The 10,112-nt window shown below is 33.2% G+C and overlaps 1 long non-coding RNA gene across 8 annotated transcripts; it reads left to right on the plus strand.

Moving 5' to 3' along the window:
* Positions 1 to 1,630: 1,630 nt before the first annotated feature.
* On the plus strand, positions 1,631 to 5,766 carry LOC127729248 (uncharacterized). Of its 8 annotated transcripts, XR_007994554.1 has the most exons (5): positions 1,631 to 1,752; positions 1,887 to 2,010; positions 3,311 to 3,519; positions 4,363 to 4,486; positions 5,493 to 5,766. It is a non-coding gene; the product is annotated as an uncharacterized LOC127729248 (long non-coding RNA). The 8 variants fall into 8 exon arrangements; XR_007994553.1 differs by having other exon boundaries at positions 1,636 to 2,010; XR_007994555.1 differs by lacking the exons at positions 1,631 to 1,752; positions 1,887 to 2,010 and adding an exon at positions 2,039 to 2,053.
* The last annotated feature ends 4,346 nt before the right edge of the window (positions 5,767 to 10,112 follow it).

Consider the following 10,112-nt stretch of genomic DNA (forward strand, 5'->3'; position numbering starts at 1 on the left):
GTTTTCTGAACTTTAGAATTTATATCATACATGTAAACCAATTGTTTGAGTTCCGGAGTTATAATATATATTGCCATTTTGGTTAAGGATGCATATTTTTTTTTATAAATACATGTAAAATGTGCCATTTTGTTTTCAACAGCAGTATAGAGCGCTGAATATTATTTTTGAAAGCATAGATATATTTATAGAATTGTTGAATCTTTTCTTAAGTTCATAATATAGATTCTTTGATATGCAAATTCAATAGAGTTGCAATACAAAACCCATTTTTTTGTTTATCAATTTATCAATAAAGAGACGTGATGTTATTGTCATTCAGTCAATTTATCAATAAAGAGACTTGATGTTATTGTCATTCAGTCAATTTATCAATAAAGAGACGTGGTGTTATTGTCATTCAGTCAAGTTATCAATAAAGAGACGTGGTGTTATTGTCATTCAGTCAATTTATCAATAAAGAGACGTGGTGTTATTGTCATTCAGTCAATTTATCAATAAAGAGACGTGGTGTTATTGTCATTCAGTCATCTTATCAATAAAGAGACGTGGTGTTATTGTCATTCAGTCAATTTATCAATAAAGAGACGTGGTGTTATTGTCATTCAGTCATCTTATCAATAAAGAGACGTGGTGTTATTGTCATTCAGTCAAGTTATCAATAAAGAGACGTGGTGTTATTGTCATTCAGTCAAGTTATCAATAAAAAGACGTGGTGTTATTGTCATTCAGTCAAGTTATCAATAAAGAGACGTGGTGTTATTGTCATTCAGTCATCTTATCAATAAAGAGACGTGGTGTTATTGTCATTCAGTCATCTTATCAATAAAGAGACGTGGTGTTATTGTCATTCAGTCAAGTTATCAATAAAGAGACGTGGTGTTATTGTCATTCAGTCAAGTTATCAATAAAGAAACGTGGTGTTATTGTCATTCAGTCATCTTATCAATAAAAAGACGTGGTGTTATTGTCATTCAGTCAAGTTATCAATAAAGAGACGTGGTGTTATTGTCATTCAGTCATCTTATCAATAAAGAGACGTGGTGTTATTGTCATTCAGTCAATAAATAAAGAGACGTGATGTTATTGTCATTCAGTCAATTTATCAATAAAGACGTAAGGACAAAGATGTAAAGAACTAAAAATAAATGTTTAACAGGGTACCGGACAGCCTTCAACAATGAGCAAAACTTACACTCGATATTACCCCCTTGTATCTTTTATACAAGGCCTCTGATAACAAAATATGAGGCATTTTAAAGGAGAGAAATAATGACCTGGTTGACAAAGCTAATTATGAAAGGAAAAACAATTATTGTCAGCAAACAACGAAACACCAGTGGACCATACAGAATATGACGAGGTTAAACATGTTTGTTAGTCTATTTTGGCATATATTTCACATGAGAAAATCAATCTGCTTAAATTTCCTAGGTATGGTGACCTAAATTGAATTAAAAGGAACACCTAGTTTTCTGTTAGTACTTTATATATCTGACCTTATCAATAAGTACGAGTACAATTACGACTAACACATTGAAATATTGTGTAGATTGTAATAATTATCTCTTACGTTTGTCAACATTATCTTATGATCCTGTCACATGAAATACCTGGACTGACGAAAATGGACAGTTCATATCAAATGTATGGAAATAGAAGCATGTAGCAGCTCGGTGAAGGTTCCATTGTCAATAGTTTTTTGTCAGGTGTTTGACCATTCTTATCAAGTTTATTTAGATCTTTAAGTAGGTAGGTGAGATGCAAGAAAACCTTTTGTATGTAACCGATAATACACTTCCCCTAATTTAGATATTGATTTTCAGAATGTTTGTTTGCCAAGTGAATCTATATATTTGTATGTACATTGAATGATTTATTTACAGCTGAATGTTTTAGTCAATCTTCTCCTGTATCGGCAGCCAAACTAACCAACTGTTCTGGAAGCACACAATATTGTGTAACTTATTTACATAACTATGTTAATGGCTACAGGGAAACTACTAAAGGGTAAGTATCATGTTATGTAAAGCTACATGGAAACTACTAAAGGGTAAGTATCATGTTATGTAAAGCTACAAGGAAACTACTAAAGGGTAAGTATCATGTTATGTAAAGCTACAAGGAAACTACTAAAGGGTAAGTATCATGTTATGTAAAGCTACAAGGAAACTACTAAAGGGTAAGTATCATGTTATGTAAAGCTACAAGGAAACTACTAAAGGGTAAGTGTCATGTTATGTAAAGCTACAAGGAAACTACTAAAGGGTAAGTCTCGTGTTATGTAAAGCTATAGGGAAATTTATAAAGGGTAAGTCTCATGCTATTTATACTATTTTCCTGAACACTTTTTGCAACTTGTGAATAAAAATACAGGATCAATTTAAACGGTATCCTTATTGCATAGCTAATATTTCATAAATATGATACAACTCCGTTTTAAAAACTAACTGGGTTTTTTTTCAGTGTTAATACAAATGTTTTACACTTAGAAAAACGTAACACTCTTTGCGAAACAGGAAATATGTGTTATATGTCGTTATTTCAGCAACCCACACAACACACATAAACAAGAGACACCAAAGTCAACATACAGTTTTCAATAAAAGAAATGTGTCTATGCAATATGGAAAGCCATAAATGGCACCTAGTCTTAAAAGTTATGAAATAATAAAACAGCAAACTATCAAAGATCTGCTTTTAACACCAAATTCTCCAAATAACCTCCAAAAAAAATTGGAAACCACTAACAAGGTTCTAGACTTGGGATAAGCACGTATAGCGGAGTTAAACTATTTTTTAAGAGATAACATCACTCCACTTTAAATGGAACAATGAACATACAGATGATAATTAAAGGACATGCTTTAAAAAGCAATACAATACGGGAAAACACTTTACTCTATAACAACGGTATACAATACGGGAAAACACTTTACTCTATAACAACGGTATACCAGAGGGGAAAACATAAATACAAACAAACCAGCAATATATAATAACATATAAAAGATTTTTCTCAGTTATTGAAAGTTATTCCAAAGCATTTTACCTGCTGATGTATATAGTCATAACGTATATCGGAGACTGTAAACAACAGTAGACTTCTTCCAGCAATATTATATACCTTACAGGAAGACACGATCTTTTGATAATGGCTTTTTGTAAACTTCATTCATAATATTTCCATTATGTTAGTGTAACAGTTAGTTATACTTGACTTTTAGGGTTAAAAAAGATTAAAAAATCTAGACAGGTTTGTTAACCATTTTGTTTCTTGACTATTTTCTTCTTATACTCATGCTTATAGATGTGCCAGCGCTAATGAGTGTCAGACGTCTTTAATAAATACAGCAAGTGGTCAGTGTAGTGTATTTAGCGAAGATCAACTTTACACGTCTGACTTTAAATGTACTTACTGTTGTACCAAAGACAAATGTAATGGAAGAATAGTTCCTCCACACGAGACTATGTACACGGGACACGTAACCTTACCTACACCGACTAATACAACTACAAGTAATAACTTTTTATTTTATTTCATATAAAACAGGTATTGTTTTATTATATACTATTAATCGTTTTTCTTTACGCAATTTCACTTGGATGACCCATGCTTTCTTTATTCAAATCGTCGGGTATGTTCAGTTCCGTGTCAGTGGAATTGAATCTAAATTGTTTTAGCATGCCGATAATACATTGGATTTGTGTATGTTTTTCGAAGTCTAGGACATCTGCACTGTAGAAAAAAAAACAATATTCTAAAGTTATCAGCGATAAAAAAAAAGAAATGAAAAAGATGATTACTGAAGAAAATAGTATATCTTTTGAATAAAAATAACACTTTATGAACTTGGTGCGTTTGGAGCGCTTTTCTGGATTTGTCGTCATCAAGCATACTCAAGTCCATACATTTGAAAGCCAGGGATGTATAAATGCGTAGAAACGTTAGGGCCCAAAAGACACCTAAAAGAATGAACAAATTCATCCAATTATTAGATGTGGGATGATTGCCAATGAAACGATTTTCCACCATAGACCAAATGATGTTGATGTTAGCAACTTTGCCCTAGGGAGTTGGAACCTTAATTTCTTAATAACTTCTAAATTATCAACGGGGAATTTTAGAGAAAAAATTATGTTATAAGTCATGTCAGTACCGATAAAACTGACTACCGAGCTGATGATACTCTCGGGGAGTAACGGTCTTCTGTAAGAAGAAATAAAACTTTCACTTCATTACGTAGTGTATTATATACTAATTTACTGTTATTTTTTGTATAATGTATATTATCATGTCGCTTGTGTTGTATTTCTCCATTTAAAAAGTATTTGAAATAGTGGACTACTTATTTTTAACAGCTGAGTGTTTAATCAAGCCATCACCATCATCACAGGAAATATTAAAGGACTGTTCCGGTTCGACACCCTACTGTATCACACATTTTGCTAACTACAACAACGGGTACAGGGAGACGACCAAAGGGTATGTTATTTTCATAAAATTCAATTGTATTTATAGCATAGTTAAACTCGCTGCAATACATCAAACTTATTTTTTTTATAAACATTTTTTTTTCTCTCAAAAGAATGAACATTATAGAAAAGCAACTTCATAAAAAGACTAGTGGGTGTGTTTTTTATTATCATTTTATTCGCTATAACTGGTATATAGCAAATGATAAATAAACAAAATATTAACAAACATAGATATGAAGTACACAATTTCTGCTCAGCATTATCTTGATTGATTGATTGTTGGTGTTTATCACTTATATTACTCTTGGATATATCGTCGGTTGCAGTTTTTATTGGCGGAGGAAGCTGGAGTGCCTGGAGAGAACAACCGACCTTCGGCAGGAAGAATGTTATTGACAACTTGAACATTTAAAAGAAACTGCAATAGTCCTGACGTGGTACAGGCACTTTTAAATGAAAGTTACGGACAAAATAGTTAAATGGCAGGAAGAAATTCAAGCTTATAAGACAGCTATTCCTCGCTCCAAATTAGTAGCTTCAATAAAAAATAAACTTGGCATCTGATTGACATAATTGGCCAGTCATTTATTTACGTCGTCTGCAACGCAAGCTTTGCGGAAATAAAAGGACGAGTTCTTTCACTCCGAACACATCAGTTCCATATTGTTTCTAGTGAAATTAATCACCATAATACGCATATGAACCAATGCTGGACTAGGTATTGCCATTATATAAAAATAAGAAGATGTGGTATGATTGCCAATGAGACAACTCTCCACAAGAGATCAACTGACACAGAAATTAACAACTATAGGTCATCGTACGGCCTTCAACAATGAGTAAAACCCATACCGCATAGTGAGCTATAAAAGGCCCCGAAATGGCAAATGTAAAACAATTCAAACGAGAAAACTAACGGCCTGATTTATGTACAAAATAATGAACGAAAAACAAATATGATATACAGCAACAAACGACAATGTTCATTTATATGATAATTTATTCAATTACAGGTGTGCAAGTGGGGCAACTTGCGATGCAACAAAAACCGGCAACAAAAAGTTTAATGACCAGTGTACTTACTACGACGAGAATTTTTTATACAAGTCCGATTTTACATGTTCATACTGCTGTACGAAAGATATATGTAATACTGGTATATTGCCTCCTCATGAAACACTTTATCAACCTTAATAGAGTAAGCGTTAATACGGGACTTATTTAAATAAGTAAATAAAAGAAAAACACTTCATATATTTTTATTAGAATAAACGAAATGAATTGAAATTTGTAGATATTAGTTTTTAACAAGCGATTTGCATTTCTACGCGACACAATCTGTGCAACGCTCACTGCACGTGTAGGTTTGTTTATTTATTCCTAAACATTAGAATAAATATATTAATGAAACATTTAAGTGAAGAAAATGAATATAAAGAAGCCTAGTCTTTTGATTTCAGGTATCGCTATAAAAAATTTGATTTACAAATTTTTGCACCTCATGTTTGCGGTATATCATCTTTTCCGCAAGTTTATTGTTTTCTGTTTGGTATTAAATTAATAATTAAGATCCATTTTGTTACATCTGGTGATCCGTTTATTTGGCAATCGCCATGGCAGTCAGCAGGGTTTAAGAACATCCGTTGTTCGACCTGCTAGTCAAATGCGTTTTGTTAAAATATACTTTTTCACTTTTTTGGTCTTTTGGAAAATTTTGTTTGTGCTGTATTTAGACCCCTCTACCAAGAAATTTGTTTTGCATGCACACGTATAAAAATTGCTGTTTTTATGTAAATCTACATTTCATATGTTCGAGTAAGCTAGAAATTACGGACACATCAATCTTTTTTCAGGTTGACTTAATACCTATCTATAGACAATCATATAACTATCAAAGTTTCCTTGTCCCCTACAACACTTGTGTATGGTTATACATAATTATCTTTGGTTTTTATTGGTCGGCAGAGTAACTGTCACTTAAATGTCTTACCAATAATATCAAACCTAAATCCAACTCATAATAACAAAAGTCAAAATTTAGAAAAAAACACCTGTATTGGCTTTCTCCATCTCGGTATTTTCTTGGATGTTTACAATGAAATATGTTCATTCCTCAACCCGTTTAAACGTACCTGATAAATGATATTCCAGAAAAACGTTCTATTTCCGCTGAGTTTTTATGCAAATATATATGTTTCTGTTTTTTATTTTATCAACACGAAAAAAATTGTTTTTTCTATGAAAATTGTATTATTGTGAACATTGTTCTGTCATAATGCGTATGTTTTGGCTGATACTGATGTCTTCTAATTTAATCTTTGACGCCAATCCCGGTGTAGTAAGGTACAGATATATATTAGACTTGAAACATGAAGCTAAAAACTGGATAGTTATTACAAAAATAAGTAACACAGTCTTGTTATATATTTTCAGTGGTTACACCCTTTTAAAAAGTGTGAAATGTATCCCGTAGTAACAATTTCAATGTAGCACAAGTGGAGAACTTTAAGTTTTATTTTTTTTTTTCTGCTAACATTATGCCTTCAGAAAGATACATGTATTTTTTTTTAATTCTGTATAAAAGTGTTTCCGATATTTTTTCCCCTTATATATTTAATCATGTAATAAATTCATTGCAATTGAATCTATTTCGAATGACGTGATATTAATCTACTGGCTATGAGCACAGCTATTTTAACAGTGTTTTCTTTGTAAAATTCAAATTGAACTAAAAATAATATTGAACCGGCGCAAACATGAAATACGTTCATCTGCTTACACACCGTCAGAAAAATCCCCAGCTGCTTCCCCACGTGAGAGTCCTGTATACATCTAACGGATAGAATTTGAGTCTGAAGTCAATGCCGAACATAAAACCACTGAAATAGTATAGTTTTGAAAAACAAAAGGTCACTAAACGAAACTGCAAGTAACAGCAAGGAACACTGCTTTTATTTTGATCTAGTAAGAATACTAAGGATGAAATACCTGAGATAATACGTTGAACTATATTTCGTAAATGGTATAAAGTTGTATAAAGACATATAATTGATAAATATAGAAACTAAGATTCCAACTCTCTAAGGCATATGCTGATCTTTGGTAAATTTTTGGTTCAATTTGGTCATGTCGCTCCTCAAGTATTCCAGTATTTAAACCTCATTTGGCTTTATATTGTTGGGTTTGAGCTTTCCAGAGGAAGGTAATTCCATAAAAACACTTCGAACGCACCTAATTTACAAACTGTTATGTTCTAACGAATGGCCTCTTCATAAACTACAGAAGATACTAGAGGGATATTCAAACTCATAAGTCGATGACAAATCGGCAACGCCATGACAGAAAAGAAAAGAAAACGACAAGAAGACGAAAAACAGTAGACAAAACACAACAAAGAAAACTAAAGTATAAACAAAACAAACACCACAAAAAAACGGGGGTAATCATAATTTCTCCGGAAAGGTATGCAGATCCTGCACCTCATGTAGATACAAACTCGGTGACATGTTTGATTCGGTGAAGTCTCTTTCGAGAAAAAGAGGACGGGATTGTGGCTACGATAGTTGAAACATATTTGTCGTCATCTGGAAAACATATATTCCATAACGGTTAACCAACTCGTAATGACGTCCGTCAGAATTTGAAAAGATTACTTCGATATGTCAAATTTGGAAAAGATTACTTCGATGTAGTCACTTGGAACCATTGGTTTAATAGCTTCCCTAAAAGTAGGAACCCTCTATAAAAAAAAATCAGAGCTTACATTTTCTATCATATCAGCTGGGAGACATATAATCCATATGTTGCAACATAGAGATGGAAAATTCACAATTGGGAAGCTGAAATCATATTTTTTCGTCATAAAGGTTGTTTTTAATCGACCCTAATAGTCAATTTCTAATCAACTTCTTCCATTTTCTTGATAATCAAGTTTGTTAAAAAAAAAGAACAGAATAAACTAGTATTTTTGATGGAATAAAGGCCCGTTTTGTTTAAGAGGGTTGGACAGTGATAAGAGAACCTGCGAGTGAGGAGACTTGAACCGGGAGAAAAAGGAGAGTAAAAAAAGATATGATTGAAAAGTTTCTTTGATCGTTATTCATCAAGGAGAAAAGAAGGGAATTGGAAGTAGATGGAGGGAAGGAGGAACGTGAATCAGAGACCCCTATGTCCACCCTTCTTTGAAATGTGGTATAGAAATTGTTTGTTCTTCGTCTGTATTTCAAGCACAGCACTGTTTGATATAAAAATTAGTGGTAGCATATACTTGTTTAGGGGCCAGCTGAAACCCGCCTCCGGGTGCGGGATTTTCTCGATGTGTTGAAGACCCATTGGTGGCCTTGGGCTGTTTTTTGCTCTTTGGTCGGGTTGTTGTCTCTTTGAAACATTCTCTGTTTCCATTCTCAATTTCATGTATGTGTTTATGCATATACATGTACATTTTCAATTGGAAAGCTCAGAGTTACGCATCTGCTAACACAACTAATTACATGCTCTTTGTCGGGAGTTTACTGCAACAATGATGGTTTAATAATGCGGCAGAAAAGTTTTATCCTTTCCTCAGCAGTATTAGACTTTTCGCGTCTGTGACATTGTGGCAACTCCGCATGCACTGTCAATATCCATTGCATAGACAACTTGGCCATCTTGGCTATATAAAATATTCCATTCATTGGTGGAGTTATGTTTTTACTTGTCGGCTTCATCTAGTTTTGTAACACAGTACATGATGAATTGTGGAACGTAGATAAAATATCTTGCAGATTAGCTGTTTTTGTCGGTATAAAAGATGACAAAAATTACCATGGAGTCACATAAATATGTGTTGCAGTTGTTTCCTTTATCTTGTTGATATTACCTCACGTAATGAATGTGTGTTCACCAATGCGCATATGCAGGATTGCCGACATCTAGCAAAGTTTTCCACTAACGCCGAACTAGGGTCGTCTTGAACTTGCAGTGAAATGTGACCTTTTGCCTCATGTTGAAGAATTCACTATGACTTTGAGATAAAGAAAAGCGATAAAAGCACTGATCCCAGCTTTTAGTTTCATAAGGACTTTTTGTTATGAATTAATACACCTTATGCCTTATTTTCCTTTAAAAGAGAATACCGAAAACAGCGACAATTCTGAGAGTTCAACATCGTCTCAGGAAATTGTATCCCGAGTTTTAGAACCATTATATAATTTACAAACTTAATCTAACATCTTCAGAATTCTGAACTTTAACAACAAATAAGCCTTTCCGATATATGAAATGAAGACTTTCCATATTATTCACATTTTCAAGGGGCATACCCCACCCACCCAATATTCGACAAGTGATGATTTTCGAAAATTTCCGCGAGTATTTCTGATGTAAACCTTTGAAATAAACTTTGTTAAACCCCATTGAGAAATGCTTCAGCTCTTACAATGTTAACAGACGTACTAGTATTTAGAATTCGATGTGCAATAGTCCAGGCCTCACCTTGCACCAAGGGACAAAAAAGCGAACATACAAAAACTTGTCCACAAAAAGAGCACAGGGAAACTTAAAATTGAGTAACAAGAACCCAACCAAAAAACTTTATGTGTTCCGGAAGTGAAAGCATTCATTTTCCCCTATATTCCAAGTAGCAACTTTCTATC

This window comes from Mytilus californianus, unplaced genomic scaffold (genome assembly GCF_021869535.1).
Source record: "Mytilus californianus isolate M0D057914Y unplaced genomic scaffold, xbMytCali1.0.p SCAF_2, whole genome shotgun sequence".
In the NCBI taxonomy this organism is placed as follows: domain Eukaryota; kingdom Metazoa; phylum Mollusca; class Bivalvia; order Mytilida; family Mytilidae; genus Mytilus; species Mytilus californianus.